This window comes from Saccostrea cucullata, unplaced genomic scaffold, assembly GCF_032062105.1.
Source record: "Saccostrea cucullata isolate Sc308-1 unplaced genomic scaffold, CSIRO_AGI_Scuc_v1 ctg4462, whole genome shotgun sequence".
Lineage (NCBI taxonomy): Eukaryota > Metazoa > Mollusca > Bivalvia > Ostreida > Ostreidae > Saccostrea > Saccostrea cuccullata.
In genome coordinates this window covers 23,030-47,045 of record NW_026931425.1, presented here as the reverse complement: position 1 = coordinate 47,045, position 24,016 = coordinate 23,030, and the positions used below count along the sequence as shown (strand labels likewise).

At 31.8% G+C, this 24,016-nt stretch overlaps 1 long non-coding RNA gene across 1 annotated transcript; it reads left to right on the top strand.

Moving 5' to 3' along the window:
- The first annotated feature begins 1,019 nt into the window (after positions 1-1,019).
- LOC134232579 (uncharacterized) lies at positions 1,020-11,641 on the top strand. The gene is made up of 3 exons (XR_009984805.1): positions 1,020-1,058; positions 11,178-11,237; positions 11,456-11,641. It is a non-coding gene; the product is annotated as an uncharacterized LOC134232579 (long non-coding RNA).
- The last annotated feature ends 12,375 nt before the right edge of the window (positions 11,642-24,016 follow it).

Sequence of the window (24,016 nt, the reverse complement as noted above, 5' to 3'; positions counted from 1 at the left end):
TAACATTCGATGGATTAAGAATACTTTGATTTCGTCTAATAATTTATTTTCAAATTTACTTCTTTTTAGATGCAAATGAACTTGATAACTACTGCCGAGTAGATACGTCATAATAAGGTTGATAAATTCTCCTCTTGTGGCAATGGACAAGACCCAACATTGTGTATTTCTGAAAGGTATTACGATTATTTCATAAGAATGTAAAGGCAATATTGAAAAAAAACGAGATCCGTATCTCATTTTTTCATGGAATGCTACAATATCTAAGATTTTTATGGCTAATGGGTCATTAGCTTTGGATCCGCCTTCATACTAAATGAGGCCTGAAAAATAGAGTTGATGATGCTTTTTAATTCATTTCGCAAAATGAATATAAGTCTGGTTTCAGAGAATTAAAACTTTCATTGAACAGGTTGACAGTTCGCTGAAGGTAGGTTTGTCTAAACTCCCACTTTATCCACATTTCAAAGAATTACAGGTCTTCTATTTTGAACTCACTACTCAATGGCCGTAAGTGCCGAGTAAAAATAATTGCAACTCTACACATGCAAGTGGTGCTTTTCCATTTAAGTGAAAAATTCTCGAGATAGAGTTGCATAACATACAAACAAGTCGCGAATAAGAGATGAGTACCCTTTTAATACTATAGAAAGTATGGTATTCTCATGTTTTGCTATGAGAAACACAAATGGCACTATATAAAAAGATTATGTGAAGGTCTCATTAGATTTCATTGTGGTATTAGAGGAGTACCTCAAAGCGTGATAGTCTCACAGATGGAAGTACAGACGGACGAACATCCTGATCACTATATATCCCCCCACTTTTCAAGCAGGGGTATAAAAATACCGTGCCCTTTATTTTTTGAAGGATTGTTCAACTGGTAGAAATATAAATGAATTAGTTAATCTGATATTTTAAAATGATTTATGTTTATTGCTATTATTTTTAAAGCAAGAGTAGTGTGTATGTATTTATTTTACATCTAGAGTATTTATGTCAGTGCGTGTTTTGATATTAAAAAAATTGGACAAAAAATTTGGAAACCAGTTGAGAAGGTAGATCAGAAATTCATAAAAATGCGAACACATTAAAATTGTTGGTTATGATAATGAAGTGAATGAAAATGGGTCGCCCATGAAAGATAATTGAAATTACAGCCGAGGATTCGTTTAGATTCATAACTTCAAATTGCTTGAAAGGATTAAGAATAACCGAGGTAAACGAAGAGTTATATCAATCTTCAGGGAAATACTTACTGAGTAACCCCCTAATATTTCAAAGGTATGTTAGCTGTGCACCGTAGTTAGTTAAACCCGATACAAAAATTTATTTTGCGATCATTATTTTGCTAACCAAGTATAAATTAATTAAACAAGATGTGCAAAAATTATCCATTTATTTGTTAGTTACCAATGTATGGCATTTCATGTCAATTTTAACTCAAGTTTTTCATACTAATTGTTAGTCCATTACTTATAGACTGAATGACTCAAGAATTTTCCCATTATTTCCCGATCAAGGCAATGAACACACGGCAGGTTTATCAGGGGATGTTCAATCCTTCTTGGCACCTGATCCCACCTCTGATCTTTTAGAGGTCTATGTTTGTTCTGCTCCTATTTTGTATTGTTTTATGGACTTTGATATTGAATATTCGTTATCACCATATTCTTGAGAAAAACTATATAAACCTATACACCTAAGTTTTAAAAAGATTTTCACTGGCTTTTCTTGATTTTTGTTTAAGTGAAGGACGCTAAAATTGAATTTTTTCTGGGATTATTTTAAATGATGATTTGCACTGGTAAAATATACCCAAAAAAAATTCAAAAGCTATAAAAGCTATAAAAATTGTCTATCTATCGAATTTCCCCAATCATTATTTTTTAGCAATTGTTTCATGGTTATTTCCATTCTTATGTCGAAACAAAATATATCGGTGAGATTGAAATAAAAAGATACCACAGAGTGTGATAAATATTTTTCATATTAAGATACAAGCTTTATGATAAACGCGATGACTTAATCTTTTCAAACGCCAACTTTAGTGTAATTATGTTTAACACATAATTCAATTTTTCCTTTCATATTTTTCATCCAAATGAATAATTGGACCAAATAAGTTTTTCTTTTTATTTTAAATAGTCATATTAAATATTTTGACAACAAAATTAGTTTCAACTACTTGGCATAGTATATCATTTGACCTTTCTGCACTCAGAAAATGTAAATTTTCTTGAGTTAAAAATCTATAAAGCAATAAAATCATTTGAAAGTAATGACATGTTTCCCGTATTTAAGGAGAATGGTTAAAATTATCTCATATACATTTATTCAGAATGCATGCGTAGCGCATTGATGAAAAAGTTTTCCGTCCAAATTTTTCTTTGATACATCGATCAAAGGAAAAAATATTACATTCATTTCTTATCATTTAATTATGATTTTAAATAAATAAAACGAAACTTTCTTTCACCTTTCTATTGAATTTACGCCTCAAAAACTGCGCACAAATACATCACAACAACGTTCACGTTGCTGAAATTCAAAATGGCTCAAACGAGGAAACGTTCTCAAATATTGTCGTGGCATTACCAACATTCTCTGAAATAATTTACAGTTCTTTAACACGAAAAACTTACCTGTTGTGTTATCCCAATCGGTATATTTTCCCCGTAAGTTATCTAAGTTCGTAAATGTAAAGGGAAGCTGCTCAAATATCCTAACAGTTCGAACATTAACGTTAGGTCACAGAAATTTGGATTTCTATTTGCACATCTTTTCATCTGAATATATTATAAATACGTATCACAACCTGTCAATGCTGTAAAACATGAAAGAGTCTGCTGCCGATTGTGTAAGATTAAAAGAATCTGTCCTCATTCATGCAGTGTCGTTTTTCTCGATCATTCGTTTCCCAAGATTTAACAGATTAACGGTTTTCCTCTCTTTGGTAGCATAAAAAACGTTTCTTCAGAATTCTATTGTTCATACCAGACATCTCAAAGCCAAACATTTAACAAAATTATGTCGATTTCTATCCTTCTTTCCCAAAACTGTATTGTTGTTATGCAGACGATTTGATTTGTTTAGCAAAGGGCGATAATTCAACAAGAAACGAAAGTAGAAAATAAGTCAGGAACATAACGGACAGATTTCGAAATTCAGGAAAATATTTATTAAAGTAAAAGTATTTAATTATTCCTTCAAGAAGTGAGTAACCTGGAAGCGGGAAATATACATGTAGAGACTGCCAAGTAGTTCCGGCTGCTTAGTGCAAGCGAACTCTAGATTTTATTGATGCAGGTATCAAAAGAATTTTTTAACCAATCATAATCAAGTATTTCAGAGAAATTAAATGATTCAGAAAATGAAATAAAAAGTGGGTGTTTGTGATGTTAATTTTTAGATATTAAAAAATAGTGCTCTGTTAAAGCTTTAATTGGGATTTCTTTTTTACAATGACTTTCATGATTTTTTTGATATATTTGCCAATATGATGATAGAATTCACGCCAGTTAATTTAATATATAATTTAGGACCGCATAGGACATTTCACTGCACAAAATTGCTCTATGTGCAGCCTTCATGTAAAAATAGCAAGAACTGGGTACAGTATGTATTTAACGATGCGGCCCTGTAAAATCGGCAAAAATTAAACGCACGATAACATTTTTTGAACTGTGTCAATTTATTGTTAAGGTTCCCCTTCGTGAAAAATTGGTATCAATTTTCCTCACCTCACGTGACCTTTTGTGTATATAACGTTCAAAACCGGTCAAATATTCCGGAAATCACCTATTTTTAACGTTTTGTTCCTCTTCAAGTTAATATTTCGATGTGGCCGCATCCGAGTACATATGCGAAACAAGTATACTGTGGTAACTAATATGCAAGAGAAAAAATAACTGTACAAAAGTGCGGCCACGTCCGTTTTTAAGAAAAACTGTAGGTGAAAATACTTCGCTTCTGGATAGATGTGACTTTTCCTCCTCATTAAAATATATACTATTAAAGAAATTAAATGTTGAAGTCTGAATCTGAATGTGTTATCATCTAATCTAAACTTTTACAGAAATTTATTGTTTAAATCTGTATCTGAATGTTAAGAAAACCACCTAAACTTTTTTTTCGTAAAATTTATCAAGGGACATTGCATGGAAATCAATGACGCAATACATTAAAAACATGACGTCACAATGATCCGGCATATGTTGAATAACCAAATTCTTCAGTCTTCCCTAATAAAATAATAATATGATAAAATTTCAATCAATATATACAGTGAAAAACAGTCAAAGGACATAAGTTTACATTCATACATGTACCTCTTATTAAAACGAGCGCCTCCTTCATACTGGACGTATGTGATATTGACTTTATGTTCAAGAAGAGATTTTTTTAACGTTTTATTGAAAATTATTATGCAGCTTTCTTAAAATATGATTTAGATTATATATTTATCATGGTGAATGTTGACATCAGTGTTTTCAAGACAGGTTTAAATTAAACATGCAATTGAAAGGCGGATCCAGGGCCGTTGCGTCTCGCCCCCCCTCCCAATCCGCCTTTTGATTTTTAAAAATTTACTTGTATTTTGTAAAACAAGCATGTAGTTAATTTTTTTTGTTACCAGCATTAAACACAAACTTATCAGTAGATCTACACGTATGGTATGAGGTATTCCGAAATATTTTTTTATCGCCATGGCAATGTATTCTAAAATTCCTGCAAGGTGACGATTGGTTTTCTAAATCAAAGGGGGGACACATATTATAGCAGATGTTCGTTCCCCGGACCCTACCAGGATTGTGCTCTCAACCCCCATGAGGCTTCAACGCTGCTTCAGACACCCTGCCCTCAATACAACCCCCTCCCTCGTTACTAAATTCCTTTACCGGCAACTGTAATCTATAAGGATCGAATTTAGATAATGAAATAATATTATTTTGAAAAATTTTGTATTGCTACAGTTGTCAGTGTTTTCGGCAATTTCTATGCAATTTTGAAAAGAAACATGATGTTATCAACTATTTATTTGTGTCTGAATATAGATTAACAGTTCCGAATAGCAATTAACATTTTTCTTTACACAGACAAGTGAAGGCAGTTTTAACACATGTGAATCCGCTGTATATTTAAGAAATAAAAACAAGCATAGTCATGCATAATTTTTTGACAAGAGACATCCTTTTCAACTTCCGCTGCATACAATCGATATATTTAGCTCGATTAGGACTTTTTCAGAAACTAATGAAGTCATTAATTTTATAAGATATTAAATTACTTTTTAAAAATTATCTTTGTTAAAACGAATGTATCAGACAAAATATTGTTAGGATTTAAAAGAATTTCAATCAAATTATCCATGAAATAATACATTAAAAATGTCATAGTATATCAATATTGATACAAATGACATTCATAAGGGCTGGGAAAGTGGGGAGTGGTGTCCAGTCCATATCCATAAGATGAGTCAACTTCCGTCTGTGATGATTATTCGTTCCGAAAAAATATGAAAAGTATTTTATCGTTATGCCATTCCAAGTTTTTCTCTGTTTAGCGTCCACTCATCTTTCAAAAACCTACCTACCTATTCGTAAAAAACACACAAGCCAAAACATAAAACGCAAGCTTAAAAGTCATAAATATGACGTCTCTCAAATGATTTGATCTAACTAAACTGCTTTAATAGAAGAAATATCTATTCTTAAGCAAAAACAACGGATTAAATGCTTGCAAGACACCCAGTATAACTTACTGTACAGAATTATTTGGAGAAATTTACAAAATTCAAAAATTTCGACTTAATTTATCAATTTCAGGACTCCTGTTGTTGTGCGTTTTTACTCGTATGGGGTGTCAAAAACCAAGGCGCACGCAGACGCTAAACATAGAAAAAACTTGGAATGGCCTAATACTACAAGAACAAATGACGTAAAACATTGCGAAGACCCCAGAAAGTGAATGTTTCCGAAAAATTATATATTTCTGAAAATTATTAAACTATTTCAAACTATCAACGTTATTGATGAATTGAAAGATAGTTCAAAATGGTTTACTGGAATATTTGCAGGGATTAAGTAAATAGTTCTCGGTTAAGAAAATTTACAGTTTTCATTTTACGTAACGTTAAAATCAGTAACGTCGTGATGACGTCGTCACGTCAAAAGTTGTAATTATTGAAGAAAATGCACCATTTTCCCAAACCTCTAGCGGAAAAACGGTATGAGATAATTCCATAAAATAGAATGATTTTGAAAGGACACATTGTGGGCATGTTTGTAAAAAATTTCAATCACATTTAGAGACAGTGCCGCCTCGTTATACATACCGTACCCAGTTCTTTATCATTTTCGTTTATGACTACGATCAGAATCACTAATTCATGTATAACTTTGATTAGCCTGTCGATATGCAATATTATAGTTTTCAGTTAAGTGGAAAGTTTTACATTGCGTCACGATATTTTTCGTCAGATGCATCCAACGTTAACAATTCGCGTGATTGGTCAACTCATAATTATCAAAATTGACACGGAAATAGTCTGTTGCACGAGCAACCAATCGGGGATAAGAAGAAAGTTCCAGTCGTAAATTAAAGACTTGCGGTTAGGAGGCGTGTTCAATTTACCTTGAGCGCAGTTGACAACTAGATCGTTACGTAACTTGAAACTTTACACTTAGCTGCAAACTATAATGTAACTTCTTTTGGTACTGTATCTACTCAAACTTTTGTGTAAATTGGTGTTCAAACATATGTTTGTTTTCGCCAAAAATAGTTATGCCAAAATTATTGGTATACCTTTGCAAGCAAAACTCCAAATTTCACACCCGCTAAAGAAACCACCATACGGTAACAACATGTAGTATTACTTTATGAAATCCCTAACAAAAAAATACTATAGTTAACTATAGTTTACTATAGTTTAAAGTTCCAAAGTTTTCACCATAGTAAATCAAAGTTCCAAAGTATTTACTGTAGTAAATCAAAGTTCCAAAGTTTTCACCACAGTAAATCAAAGTTCCAAAGTTTTTACTATAGTAAATCAAAGTTCCAAAGTTTTTACCATAGTAAATCAAAGTTCCAAAGTTTTCGCCATAGTAAATCAAAGTTCCAAAGTTTTCGCCAAGTAAATCAAAGTTCCAAAGTTTTCACCATAGTAAATCAAAGTTCCAAATTTTGTACTTTAGTAAATCAAAGTTCCAAAGTTTTCACCATAGTAAATCAAAGTTCCGAAGTTTATACCATAGTTATTCAAAGTTCCAAAGTTTTTTTCCTTAGTAAATCAAAGTTCCAAAGTTTTTACTATAGTAAATTAAAGTATTGAAGTTTTTGTATGTTTTTTTTAATTAATTTTTTAAATTATTTATCTGTTTTAAGGGAAATGATTTTGGTTTGTTTTTTTTTATCTTATAATAATTTTTTTCTCCATTATTGATGATGAATATTGCTTTTTTATCGGTGCTAGTACATTTTTTTTTAAAATTCATCTCTTGTACTTTGTTCTTATTGGCGGAGGGGTCGGGTTTTTCTAACGTTCATTTAAGCCTCAATAAATCTTATTCTTGACATTTCATAAAATGTACAGAATAGAAGCAAAACCATAAATCCACGGGTTTTATAGTATTTAATCAAAGTTAATCAATAGTTTAAAGTTCCAAAGTTTTCACCATAGTAAATCAAAGTTCCAAAGTTTTCACCATAGTAAATCAAAGTTCCAAAGTTTTTACCATAGTAAATCAAAAATCCAATGTTTTCACCATAGTAAATCAAAGTTCCAAAGTTTTCCCCATAGTAAATCAAAGTTCCAAAGTTTTTACTATAGTAAATCAAAGTTCCAAAGTTTTCACCGAAGTAAATCAAAGTTCCAAAGTTTTCACCATAGTAAATCAAAGTTCCAAAGTTTTCACCATAGTAAATCAAAGTTCCAAAGTTTTAACTTTGGTACTATAGTTAACTATAGTTTACTATAGTTTACTATAGTATTTTTTGTTAGGGATTGCCAAGTTCCCATGCCATATCGGTCAAATTATACTCTAATAGGTATCCTAAAATTATATGCGCTTTTCATAAAAGATAAGATTTCTTTTAGAAAAATCACAAGCATACAAAATTAAATGAATGAACAGAGGGATATTACAATGTACACCTTATGTTCTTCTTTTGTTTATTTCTGAACATGAATGAGAAGGATATGGAGATAACGAACAGTATTCAATCTCAAAGTCCATTAAACAATATACAAAATAAGAGCAGAGCAAACACGGACCTCCGAAACATCAGAGGTGGGATCAGGTGCCATGGAGGAGTGAGCATCCCCTGCCGACCGGTCACACCCGCCGTGTGCTCGTTGTCATGATCAGGAAATAACGGAAAAAATCCGTTGTCAACTCAGTGTATAAATAATGAACTAACAATTGGTGTGAAAAACGTCAGTCAGCATTCGACTCAACGATAAATTGTATTTGCTGACAAGGTCATTGTATCGACCATAGAACTTACGAAATGGTGACTTTAAACGAGACTGTTGATATTCTTGTTTCATCAACTTGCTTGTCAATAATTTACCTCGTTTCAGAAATTGTTCATACGTATAGCATGCTCTTGCGTATCGAATCAACTGAGATATATATACTCCGTATGCAGGTGATGAAGGTATATTGCTGCATAAGTAAGGGAAGTTGACGATAGAAAAGTTAAAGTCATCACGTTTATCATATAGCTTGGTTGTTAGATTACCATTAGTTTCTTTTTCAAGTAAAATATCCAAGTATGAAGCAGAGGTGTCGGACTCTGTGGTATCTTTTATCTCAAGCTCACCAGGATATATCGCATCGAAATAGGAATGGAAATTACCATTTTTAATTGACAATACGTCGTCCATATATCTAAATGTCGAGTTGAAGGCTACAGCAAGTGTTTTCTTCTTTTCACGCATAAGATTTTGCATAAATTCTGCTTCATATGAATATAAAAATAAGTCTGCTAATAACGGAGCGCAATTTGTACCCATGGAAATTCCAATAGATTGTTGGAATACCTGGTCTCCAAAAAACACATAGATATTGTCAATCAGAAACTCAAGCATCTTCTTGATGTCAACTTCAGAGTACTTATGTGTGCAATCAGAATCTGTTTTAACAAAATAATTTTGCAAATGACCAATAACGAGGTAAGTAAATTTACGAGTTCCATTTTTATTGAAGAAGCAGCTGTCAATGATATCAAAAAGCCTGGATTTTAATTTGTCATGGGGAATTGTTGTGTATAAAGTTGAAAAGTCGTGAGTTTTTAAGCTGTTGATTTTTGTAAAGTCTTGTGATTTCAAATCGTCCAAAAGTTCTTTGGAATTGTTGAATATCCACATCTGGTTCACACCATTTCTAGAATAAATTATTGTACAGTACTCTTGAAGTTTTTCCTTCACTTCTGTCAAAATCTTAGTGAGAAGTAACGAAAGAGGCTTGGTTTTAATGTAATATACCAACTTTGTTCCAATGATTTGATAACAAAACAACTTTTCATTATTTCATGTTTCACACCGATTGTTATACCATTTTATGTACAATTTGTCAACTTATTACACCCCTTCAAGGTCAAAAAGGGAATGTTTACTCCCCCCCCCCCAACACTTAATTGACACCATTCCCTGGGTTTCTCGGCTCCCTGTTTAAAAATATATTTAATCATTGCAAGAGACTTGAGTGCCCTCAGGAAATTCGACTACTATGCCATGAATTGAGATGAAAATCAAATTTCAAATTCAACAGATATTATAAATATTCATTCAAAATAAATAACTTTCATTGCCAGTAGACAATAAGAGAAATATGCAACAACACATTCATTACACCATTATCCTGTCGCTCTTTTAAACATCAATTTCACGGAGAAGTGAGCAATATCAGTCTAAAGGATTTATTTTTTAAAATTCTGAATGCTCCATTAAAAATTGTGATGTAAAGTATAATAGCATTCTTTATTACACAGAATCTGCGGTGATACCAAGTGGAAAAAAGGTATGACAGTTTTTCACATTAAAACAGAGTATTTTTTCCCCAAAATCCTTTAAATTAATATTTTTTCAAGATTTGTTTACTTTTCTTTTACCCGCTTCAAAATACTGAAGTCTTAAACCTTCCCTATGATTAGAGAAATGAGCATCCATCAAATATTCCAATATTATATTTCAGAGAGTATTTCTCAATTTGATAGCTGCAATAATGAATGCCTTCCTTTTTGGGAGAAGGCTACATATTTTAGGATTGCTGTTATGGTGCAAGTTCGATAGTGAATCACTCTCGCGTTAAGTTATCAGTAAATTGCTATTTTGTTTATCATTTCTTACCTGAACTTCAAAAATGTAGATACGCAAGACATAAATCAACTCAAAAATACAAATTAAAAACCATATATATGTTATTTTTGTCTATGAAAATATCACGGCTTTAATTTATCCGACAGGTTTACTAACCTTGATCAATTTTATTTTTGGATAAGAGAGTAGAATATAATGGCAATTCATTTATTTTAAACTTAAGTATCGCAATTCACGAAAAAAATATGAAATAAAATAAATTTATTTATCGATGTTTATTGACGTCATACAACACAATCGTTTATTAACATCGACTTTTACTTTAGTGGGTTATTCTAAGTCTCAGTACAACACACGAAAAATGAAATTGCTTCTGAGGAGAGCGACCATTAGCATTAGCGACCATTAGCAGGCAGATTTTTCGCGTTTCGGGTCCATAATATTGGAAAGGGCTTCATTATTGCAGCTAGCAGCTTGACTTGAGTTCTGATGATTATGAATCTCTGAACTGAATTTTTTTTTTATAGATTAAAATATCAAATAATTATAAATAAACTTAAAACGATGTAGTTTACATATGTAAAATAAAATTGTTCACTCAGACTTTTTTTGCCGATCATCGCTCCTTTGAATCAGGATTTTAAGATAATAATACTCAATTAGCTGACTATGTGTTCAAACGCATAAGCAGACACTTTGGCGAGAAATTAATTTTTGTTTTATTAGCTAGATGATAAGATTGCTAAAGTCGAATAACGGTTATTTTTCACATATGGTTATAACTATTTATCACAACATTTTGCAATCGCTAGAAAGACAAATATTTAACGTCATTAAGATTATTTAATTTCAGATGACTGCCAAAACGCTCTTGAAAACATTCTTTTTGCTGTTTGTTGGTTTGATTGTCACGGTAATATTATATATATATTAAAAATAACATTCAAAGATTCCTTGGCAGATGTTAAGCTTAGTTCTAAATATCATGGGATGCAAAGCTATTGAAATATAATAGATCTGTACAACTTTTTGGAATATTTCTAGATTTGATAAAGAGATGACATTCAGTTAACTATGATATAGACGTCAATTATTTCTTCACAAAAATTGCCTGGTCTTTGTTCTTTCTAGCTTAGTACTTCGCCATTGATCTACAGATGTTTAGTGATAATGGACAGTAGCGACAACAATTGTGCAGTTTACGACAGAGTGTCGAAATTAAAGGTGTCATCACTAGGAACATGTGACCATGACGATGTCAAGGAATGGGCCTTCCGACTGCTACTGACAACATCTTTATTTCTTGCTTTCGTCACGGTTTTTCTTATCATCATGTGTGTGTGTGTGCTCTTTTCCACTCTAAGCTCATCATCATATCCAACAACAATTTTATTTATCTGTGTAAGTCTTAATCATCTTTGTTTTTATTCTTGTTTATTGCAAAAAATTAATATTTTTTATGAAAGCCATTTCTATCGATATAAACAAAGACCATGTCTTTTGTACATATAGGTGTTTGTTGCCATGGCGTCATTGACCATTTCGACTTCTTTTTATTACAACAACCTTTATGAAACAAGAAACAAAGCAGTGGTAAGGTTAAACATCGTCTTATTGGCGCACAAAAAGTGTAAGGATTTTGGTCAATTCTTGAGGTGTTATGAATTATTAAGTTGTAATTAAAAGTGATCTATGTAAAGTAGTTTGGACGATTGAGACACATGTTTTTGATCACTAAATTACTTCCAGAACTTCAACACTTTGAAGATAGCCATGAAATCATCTCTTGACACGAATTTCGTCAGTGATGACATCAGCAGTGCAAATGTGACGTCAAACGAATGGAACATGTTCTTTATCGACGTAAGATATTATTGAATATTGAGATACCAAAGATTTTGATAGTTGTTAATCAATGTTTAAATGTATGTTTGTTGAATATTTATTCAACATCTTCTATACAATGCAAAATATATTTTTGACTTTATAATATCACAACATTGTAAATATTGAATTTATTATCACCTGGGGATTATATAAAAGGGTTGCGTTGAATTCAAACGGTGTTGATAACTGGATATGCTGATCACTAGATATCTCCTTACTTTTTAAATATATCTTACAGAGATCATATATTCAATCAATATTTTAATTAGGATATAGGCAAAGATGGTTTTGCCTTTATCTTTGTTTCATCTTATGGAACAGTGGCGTATTTTGTAAGAAAGTGATACCATATGGATATGTTATTAAAAGCACTAAAATATTTCCTTTTTAATTCCTGTAGTATCTTTATTATCTTAAACCAAGATAGAAGGTGAAAACCTTAAGAAACGTCAACCATAAATGTAATTTCTGGTGATCATTTCTTGTGAAATGGCTGCTATGACCACCAGGGCGTGATTCTGCGGTGACCAATTATCTAGATTTTTTAATCAGGTGAATTCTATTTTTCTGCCAAAAATTACAAATTGCACATTTGGTAACATGCCGCACTACTATATGTTTACATTTAAAAATTGATATATATCGAATATAGCGTATTGTGAATAAGATCTCGACCATGTACATGTAGACGTTTTAATGAATGGAATTTCTTTTGTTTAGTTTGATTGTTGTGCTGTGGATGCAGTTACTGGACCTATAAATGATTTTGATACCACTCCTTGGTGCACCACAAGTGGTTCATGTAGACAGACAGATTCTCATATCCCTAAAGCATGTTGTATTGGTGTAACTAAGGACGACTACCAATCAGCACCGATGACTTGTCATAGCAGCGTCACCGATAACTTTAATAGAAAGGTAAACAATAAAACAAAGAGAGAGAGAGAGAGAGAGAGAGAGAGAGACTCAATGATAAATTGTATTTGCTGACAAGGTCATTATATCCTCCATACAGCATACGAAATGATGACTTTAAACGAGAGAGCTTAAATTCTTGTTTCATTAATATGTTTGTCAATAATTTACCTCGTTTTAGACATTGCTCATACGTAGATAGAGCATGCTCTTGCGTATCGAATCAACTGAGATATATAAACTCCGTAAGCAGGTGATAAAGGTATATAGCTACATAAGTAAGGGAAGTTGACGATGAAAAAAAAAAGTCACGTTTATCATAGAGCTTTGTTGTTAGATTACCATTAACGTCTCTTTCAAGTAAAATATCCAAATATGAAACAGATGTGACAAACTCTGTGGTATCTATTATCTCAAGCTCACCAGGATATATCGTATCGACAAAAAAAAGGAAAATGCACTTGTTAAATGCCAAAAAGTCGTCGAAATATCTAAATTTCGAGTTGAAGTCCACAGCAAGTGTTTTCTTCTGTTCGCACAAAAGTTTTCATAAAAATCTGCATCATATAAATACAAAAATAGGTCCACTAATAACGGAGCGCAATTGGTACCAATGGGAATTCAAAAAAGATTTTTGAAAGACTTTGTCTCCAAAAACGACATAGATATTGTCAATCAGAAACTCAAGCATCTTTTAGATGTCAACTTCAGAGTTCTTGTGCGTATAATCAGAATATTTTTAACAAAATAATTTTGCAAATGACCAATGACAAAGTAATTAATTTTACGAGTTCTATTTTTATTGAATAAGCTGCTGTAAATAATATTTAAAAAACCTTTAATTTATTGTGGGGATATGATTATGTATAAAATGGAAAAGTCATAAGTTGTTAAGCTGTTGATTTGGTGAAATCTTGAAGATTTTTAATTTTTCTTGGAATTTCTAAGTATTTCCACATCTGATAAACACAATTTCTTGAAAAAATTATTGCACAGTACTCCTGAGGTTTTTCCTCCACGACTGTCTATATCTTAGTGAGGAGTACAGGAAGAGGCTTGGTTGAACATTTACTGGAACTCTCAATGTATCTTTGTTTGTAAGAATTCTTATGAAATCTCGGAATCCAATAAATGGTACTTCAAATTCATTTTGGATCTTCGGCATATTATTAAAATTTTAAACTGACCGATGATTTTGAAGAATTTCTTCCGTAGAAAGGGAACTACGAGTATAGGTTGGATTACAACTTGCAGAATGAAATCCAAGTTCTTCTAACTAAGATACAATTTATATAATGAGCATGATTTAAACGAAGACAATATTGTCTTAATGTTGTTACATTCTTTGTCTGCTGGGACCAATAAGTACTGATCATGTAATCTATCTACTTCTTTTATTGAATACACAAGGATAGATGGTTTTCATATTGCCCTTCAATCTTTTAATGCGTGATTTTATCATGAATCTGAAATATTTAAGGGGGCCGACTATAGTTTCCATTGCGCAATATTTCGCGCATCATAGTAAAATTAAGCGTATTCACTTTAATAATGCAACTTTTTTCGTTTAATTATTAAAATTAAACAAACTTAAGAAATTACAGGTATAAAAATGTAATTAAAATTTGATATGACTGATTTTTTAGCCGATTTTGCAATTGATAGGTAGGTTGAAGTCGTTGCAGTGTGTTTTTGACGTTATGATAATCTGTAGCTCTTAAAGAAAGGGGTAATAAAAATATTATTAAAGAAAAAATAATAAACATACGCTCTTGAAATTTAAAATATAGAAATTTGAGAATATCTCCAATATTTTTATTATGTTTTCATGTGAATCCATTGTGTACATCATATTTTGTAATACTCTATATATAAAGATAGTAAAATTTGCTATTTTTTGCATTTTGAGATGCCCCCTCTGGTAACAAGACGGTAGAATTTTGTGTTTCTTACATATATTGTATAATATAGAATTACTCATCAAATATTATAGTTTGAACAAAATGTCTACTGTAGTATTTGTATAATTTGCTTTAAAGTGCGAAAAATTGGTATTTTCCTATAGAATCCAATAGTAAATGTACCTGTATTTTGATACGGTCCTCAAAAAATACCTGGACGGTAGATTTCCCCCAAACTTTGCATGTACACTGAAGTTAATGTAAGTTATATATGGTGTAAAAATGAAGAGTTTCGCTATTGTAGTTTTCACACAATAAAACTATAGTCGGCCCCCTTAATCCAGTTTGACGTCTTTTTCATATAAGATGAGAGTGAGAGATTCAATGCCATTTCTCTGATATTATTAACGTATAATTATATTAGGGTTGTCTGGAAGCTATACAGGAGAAAATGACGGAGAATAAGAATAAACGAGACGTAGATATAGACCATGTTCTAAGTGAAGGAATCCGTGTTGTACTGATGATGGTAAATATAATGTTATTTTCTCCTTTATTCATTGTCGAAATTATCGGTAAAAGGAAAAGTTTTATCAATTTTTGTTAAGAAATGATATGTTCTATCCAAATCAATTTCATTCCATGGTTTAATGTTTTTATTATTCATATGTGTAAAAACTAAAAAAAGGATTTTCTGCATCCTCATTTATGTATATGAATGTTTTGAATGTATAAATTTTTTTAAATAAACCTACAGATACCTTTTTCCTTTTTACAGGCTGTGTGTGCAATTGTTTCTGTTTTTGAAATTTTTGCCAATTATTGTAGTCATCGAGTATTAGAAAAACCTAAAATTAACCCTCTTTCCTGAGAAAGTGAAAGTTTTCATACCACATCCCAGCTGAAATCCTTATAAATTTTTCATATGCTTCTCTTCCTGTTATCTTATCTTTGAGCAATATGTATATTTTATATATATTATCCCAAAAATCATTCGGTGTACATGTTTAAATTCAATAAAATATTTTTTAAAAATCAAATTCTTTTGTTCTGGAAATTCATTTTAATTGCTATATTATTTTGTATAATACAAGATGTTTCAACAAAAATATCCCGACGTTTGATGTTTAATTTGCACAATAATAAGATATTTATAAAATTATGAATATATCTTAAAATCCAATTTCTTGCAATATTATTGTGATATAAGCAATATTAAAAAGGATATGGATATAACGAATAATATTAAGTATCAAAGTCCACAAAACAATACTTAATAGGAGCAGAGCAAACACGGACCTCCGAAACATCAGAGGTGAGATCAGGTGCCATGGCGGAGTGAGCGTCCCCTGCTGACCGATCACATCCGCCGTGTACTCCTTGTCATGATCGAGAAATAATGGAAAAATCCGTATACAATTCAGTGTATAAATAATGGACAAACAATTGGTATGAAAAACGTCAGTCAGCATTTGATTTAATGAAAAATTGTATTTGCTGACAAGGTCATTGTATCGACCATAGAACATACGAAATGATGACTTAAAACTAGACTGCTGATATTCTTGTTTCATCAACTTGCTTTTCAATAATTTACCTCGTTTTAGAAATTGTTCGTACGTAGCGCAGGCTCTTGTGTATCGAATCAACTGAGTGATATTCACTCCGTATGCAGGTGATGAAGGTATATTGCTGCATAAGTAAGGAAAGTTAACGATAGAAAAGCCAAAGTCATCACGTTTAGCATATGGCTTGGTTGTAAGATTACCATAAGTGTCTATTTCAAGTAAAATATCCAAGTATGAGACAGATGTGTTAGACTCTGTACAGGTAATAAGAGTGTATATATTACTACATCGAGTCGACATATGATTAAAGTAACTATTGTTAATTGTTTCCACGTCGCCAAGATATCTAAATGTTGAGTTGAAGGTAATATTGCAGCTGATTACGCCCGGCATTATGTTACCAGATTTTGTCAAGAGATTTTTTTAAAGCATGACATTCAACCTCTCGATTCCCTTTCGTACAATCTAACATGTAATAACTGTAGGTACAGAACTCATTTTTTACATACTTTCTATAATAGATATCCTCTTTCACTTCAATGAATTAAAAAAAAACAATCAATCTTGGTATGAATTACACTTGCAGGTAGGGGACTACAGTACCGACCAGACCCAACCTGACAAAAAGCAGTCCCAGAGCAGTCCCTGGGACTGCTTTCTAATACTTTAGCAGTCCCACAGCGGTTCAAGTGCAGTCCCAGAGCGGTCCCAGCCGTCCCAGAAAACAGTCCCAGCAGCCCTAGTGGACGGGGTTTATTAATTTAACAGTCAGAGCTAACTCAGAAATGAGAATTCCAATAAACAATAGAACTGAAAAAGGCATTAGAAATAGATTCTGGGTGATATGCAGGAATCCTTACATGTTGCTGTGTCCCGAGGGTCATTTATGAACAGAACGCGCATAGAAAATTGAAATTACAGGTATATTCAATAGAGGAAAAAGGCTTTCACACCTACTTGTACATATTTATACGAATTACACTGAACATGAAGATTTAATCACAATTATCGGGTATATTAATAATTCTTTTGTGATTGATATTGGTTCCCATATTTATTTTTATGCAGAAAATTAAACGTGATTTATTTACATTCCAACATATAAGTAAGCTTTTAAATAGATATTATTAGATATTATCATTATATGGCCATTTTCCCATACTATGGGGATACTTAAAGGATTTTTCTTCAGTATTGGGGCTTAAAAATCTTTGTTGATTTTGCCAAGTATTATTTTTCAGACATGATTATTTTTACTGACATGTCAATTATCGTTTATTTCTCTAGTTTATGAAACTCGGTTTCAAGTGTTTTGTTTATAAATGTTAGAGTGTACATCTGTTAATTTACCATAACCGAAGTCTCAGATTATGTTCAAAATTAATTAATCCCGAAAGAAATTTATACACATTTCATGAATAACATTTTTTTCGCATTACATAAATTTAAATTAGGGTCATTCTTTACCAGCATATTCAATTATGTGTAAAGCTGATACGAATACCCAAATAACATACATTGATTTTCTGCCCAAAGGCGATTGAAACCATGGGTGTTGATACCATTTTATAAACATATATCGGCCTGGTAAACGCTAGTAAAACAAAAAAGAAATAAATCACAAAATACCGGTATTTTCATTTTTTTTTTTGATAAATGTACTCTTTTAGTGACTTGTTTAAAAATTAAAAGCTACCAGTAATTCATTAATTAATTCCACAATGATTATTCACATTGATTATGCAACAGAAGAATGGTAGCATAATTTTAATTCATGGTCATTTAATAAATTGTTAGGTTTTATTTGAGGATTGCATGGAATACTCTTTTCTTTTTTAGTGTGGTCCTTGTTTCATGTAGCTTTTTCAATCAAAAAATCTTATTTCTAACTGTAATGATTGTTTTTAAATAGTACCAATGCAAATTTTTAGTACATAATTCAACATTAAATAATTTTGATAAAAAGAGGCCCACGTGTAGCTATCTCTTTCTCATATACCTGTAGTTTATTTTCAGGAATAAAAATTTTCTCATGACTTCCTTATTTAACAACTTTATTATTTTAATTTACTCTAAACTATACATTAATTTGTGTAAGTAAACAGTCCCTAAAAATATTAATAAACTATAATAATCTCATCTTATTAAAGGAATGTAAGAAATTCTTGCTTATTAAACAGTTTAAACTCATCTCTGCTGCAAGTAAACAAAACGACATGGAGCCTGAATTCAGAATACACAAGGCGCGCAGCTATCAAGTCACTCAGAACCTTTTTCACACATGAGTGAATAAAACAGTCCCAAAGCAGTCCCAGAGCAGTCCCACAGGAGTCCCAGAGCAGTCCCACAGCGGGCCCAGTGCGTTCCCAAAGCTGCTATCTGGGACTGCTTTGGTGTCAGATTGGGTCTGGTGGTTACTGAGAATACTAATGCAAACTCTTAGAATTCTTGTTTATTTTGATTATGAATGACATATCACTGCTCTTTCATTACCCTAACCCATGCAAAATATGCAACATGAATATCAGAAAGTGAATATTAAAAATCCTTTTTACTTTTTACAGGCTGTGTGTACCATTGTTTCTGTTTTTGAAATTTTAACCAATCATTGTAGTCATCGAGTATTAGAAAAAAACCCAAAATTAACCCTCTTTCCTGAGAAAGTGAAAATTTTCATACCACATCCAAGCTGTAATCCTTATAAATTTTCATATGCTTCTCTTCTTGTTATCTTGTCTTTGAGCAATATATATATTTTATATATATTATCCCAAAAATCATATGGTGTACATGTTTAAATTCAATAAAATATTTTTTAAAATCAAATTCTTTTGTTCTGAAAATTCATTTTAATTGCTATTTTATTTTGTATAATACAAGGTGTTTCAACAAAAATGTCCCGACTTTTGATGTTTGCACAGTAATAAGATATTTATAAAATTATAAATATATCTTAAAATCCAATTTCCTGCAATATCATTGTGATATAACCAAAATTAAAAAAGGATATGGAGATAACGAACAGTATTCAGTCTCAAAGTCCACAAAACAATAGTAAATAAGAGCAGAGCAAACACGGACCCCCGAAACATCAGAGTGGTGGGATCAGGTGCCATGGAGGAGTGAGCATCCCCTGCCGACCGGTGACACCCGCCGTGTGCTCCTTGTCATTGTCAGGAAATAATGGAAAAAATCCGTCGTCAATTCAGTTTATAAATAATGGACTAACAATTGGTATGAAAAACGTCAGTCAGCATTTGACTTAATGAAAAATTGTATTTGCTGACAAGGTCATTGTATCGACCATAGAACATACGAAATGATGACTTTAAACGAGACTGCTGATATTCTTGTTTCATCAACTTGCTTGTCAATAATATACCTCGTCTTAGAAATTGTTCTTACGTAGAGCATGCTCTTGCGTATCGAATCAACTGATGAAGGTATATCGCTGCATAAGCACAGGAAGTTGACGATAGAAAAGAAAAGTCATCACGTTTATCGTATAGCTTGGTTGTTAGATTACCATTAGTGTCCATTTCAAGTAAAATATCCAAGTATGAAAGAGTATTGTCGGATTTTGTGGTATCTTTTATCTCAAGCTCACCAGGATATATCGTATCGACGTAGGATTGAAAGTTACCATTATTAATTTAAAATATGTCGTCGATATATCTAAATGTCGAGTTGAAGGCCACAGCAAGTGTTTTCTTCTTTTCACGCATAAGATTTTGCATGAATTCTGCTTTATATGAATATAAAAATAAGTCTGCTAATAACGGAGCGCAATTGGTACCCATGGGAATTCCAATAGATTGTTGGAATACCTTGTCTCCAAAAACCACATAGATATTGTCAATCAGAAACTCAAGCATTTTCTTGATGTCAACTTCAGAGTACTTATGTGTGCAATTAGAATCTGGTTTAACAAAATAATTTTGCAAATTACATGTACCAATGACGAGGTTAGTAAATCTACGAGTGTCATTGTTATTGAAAAAGCAGCTGTCAATGAAATCAAAAAGCTTGGATTTTAATTTGTCGTGGGGAATTGTTGTGTATAAAGTTGAAAAGTCGTAAGTTGTTTTTAGCTGTTGATTTTTGTAAAGTCTTGTGATTTCAAATTGTCCAAAAGTTCATTAGAATCTGATTAATCTAGATAATCTGGTAATGATCCAGAAGCTTTATTTGCTGAAGATTGCAAAGCCATGCTAATTGCTGATAGTACTGAATAGAAGAGTCTTTCTCAATTTCCCTTCAATAACAGACTCAACATTTCTCCAAACATTTACAGTTGCGTATACTGGTATTGATATGACCAAAGACCAGTGCGTTATCAAATTAAACTCCAATATGCATATGGTAATCAAAGCATTTGTGTAAAACTTACTTTTTCCGGGTAAGATAGGAGTGATTAATTTTACGTCCTATTCGAACATTTTTCACTCATATAGAGACATCACCATATACCGTTGAAGGACTTCAAATTCTGACTTTGACTCGGCATGACAATTGCTGTTAAAAAAACTACATAGATGATAAAGAAAGACGTTTGTCAGGTTATTTGAAGGAATTATGAGTAAGTTAGTAGCGGGGTTGACTGCAGTCGATGCCAAGGTTTTAAAAACATCATAACAGGGGCTACTTCTTTGCCTAGACTAGTATCACATTTCTAGATTGTTTTCCACTGAAGTAATTTAAGCACGATTTATTCCCCATGGCGGCATGTTGTGGGGAAAACATTCCCAGATCCCTTCAATATTCAACCAAGTTATTTCTTATACTGGTTATTGAGGTACAGTTACACTATTTTTCTGATGAAAATACGTTTGTTAAAGCCTCATTTAATTCATAATCTTGAGATTTTCAACATTATTTACCATATATTTCTGGCATGCATGTTTAAGATTGGTTGCTTAAAAATTCACTGCCTTGTCCTACAAGATGGCAACTAAGGAGAATAACTTCGAGGCAAAATATGTCAAAAAATCCATCTATTATTTGGTAAGGTGATTGTCCTAACAGAGTAAAGTCTTACACCCTCTGTAATTAAATCCTGCTCATCTATGGTAGGTTGCCTACTTTAAAGAAATCTCTGGCGGGTGCTTTTTTTTTATCACGAGTGTATTTTTAACTAAATAGAATAAGCATGAAGGCTGATTAATCCCTGCTCTTACTTAGTCATTTTAACAATAATGTCAAGGTCATATATAACAGCAAGTTACAATATGATAAAACAAAAAGAGAAAAAAAATTATCGTAATTATTTGGGTATTTAATGTTCCCCATAGCCACAAGTTGCGACCAAATTATGTAACGACTTGTTTTGTGCATTTTCGATACCAAGGTTTTGGTACTAAACAAAAACTTATTTTATTTTTATGGACTTCAAAAATAAACAAATACATGGTAGTCATCTAGGTTAACATAATAACCAGAGGAAAACAACGATAAAAGTTTGTAGTTTTTACATGTAACCAACACCATGAACACGAGAGCCTGGTCACTCGGATTATATACTCTAGAATACTTTAATTATTTAGAATATAATTATTATTTAGTATACAAGTAGCCCTTCAAAGATTGGATGGACCATGAGTATTTAACCCTGGTCAGCGGTCTGTTCATTCAGTGCAGACGGTATAAAATTAAGTATGGCTAGCCTCTCTACTGAAAGGCGATGAAAAGTTTACTTATCAAGTAGACTGCAGTCTTCTCTTCATGGCTGAATACCATCAATAACAATAGTCGATTGGTGTTGAACACTATTGAAGCCACGTGATCTAAAGAAGGACTAATTGAAAAATCCGCATGGTCGCGCTTTGATATTCCTGAAACACTCACTACTAAATTGCCTGGTCATGGAGGAGAAATGTGATACAGTACATGTCTATCAAACTTGTTTAACTGATATTTAATTGCTTGAGGAAACCCTTGCAATGAATTTAAGATTTTTTAAAAACAATAAATGCATAGAAGTAGGTTTTATAAAGATTTAAACACTCCAAAACAGTTCTATTTTGATATAAAACCCGTTCAGGTGAATCTAGGTCAATCTATTTTATTACATAACACATGTTGTTAATCAATGGTGAAAAAAGGATTTATTCAGGGTGTCTCGTAGTATGTGTCTATTCCTGTCTGCACTGCATGTAACTATATAACTATGGCAATCCAATCTAATCTAAGTAATTTGAAAATTTTGGATATTGACGTTTTAAACAATGAATAAGAAAAAGATTACGTCATTTAATTATGCATTTTGAGCCATTGGATATGAAAAGGAAGTAATACCTATATTGCACATCAAGGTCATTGGAAAACCTGAAAGACAACTATTGGTTTCTGCGTCTTAAAGTATTTCGAATTCAAAAGGTAAATATGTTATGATAAAACATCTAAGGATATTTTATATTTTTAGATATAATGTAAGATTTCTAAATTTTGATTTTTCTTTACTTAAGATCTTGATTCTGTTACATGTATAATACTGCTAGCAATTTAAATATATCAGATGCTTGGGATTTAAGGAAGTTTATACTGGATGAGATTGTATTCATTATACTAAGGTGGGACAATAGATTAAATATATTATGTGTGATAATGTATTGAATACTTTAGAATCGGACCATAATATTTATCAATTGAGTTTAATACTGCTGTAGATCTCCCAAAGTTCCCTTAATGTTTTTACTTTGTGCTATTCTAAAGCTTTAGTTCTTTTTACAATTGTTTTATCCGAAAAAAGAAACTAACTAATTCAAAACAAGCAGAACCTAACTATTTCTGGCCCTTTGTTCCCCGAAGTGTTGTGATGTAACAGCTATTGACCTTGCAGAAGGTATTTAAAATTAAAACGCGCATATCCGTCAATATATGGAATGATGAGAATATGAGACACCTACATCGAAACATTATACTGCGTTTAATACAAAAGGAAAATTCATTGTGTCTCCAACACATTAAAATACATGTATCATTTCTTCTCCGGTCATTATTTATCCTCATCAGTATCTTAAATATTCTAATAGTTAACATGGAATTTCTAATAAAAAAATACAACAACTTCATTCAGATTTGAATTTCTAATTCGCCATTTCATAATTAGTAGTAGAACAGATTAGGATTTTTTGCAATGATGTTTCACTGCCCAATAATGACTGTGTTACGAGGTAACTAAAAAATAATGCGATAAATCATTATATTATACATGTATAACACTAATATACCTAGGTTAAAATTGGAGAAACGCCTGTTTCATTTTAAAGAGGTTCGATCCTGAGCTTTTGAGCTGATTTTGGTCTGAATCTTTATTTCTAAAATTCTGCATTATTTTTTTTTAGGTTCTAGCTTTGAAAAAGGATTCTATAATTCAAATTGAACTATTTTCAATGAACAAAACACCGCGACTAAATTCCATT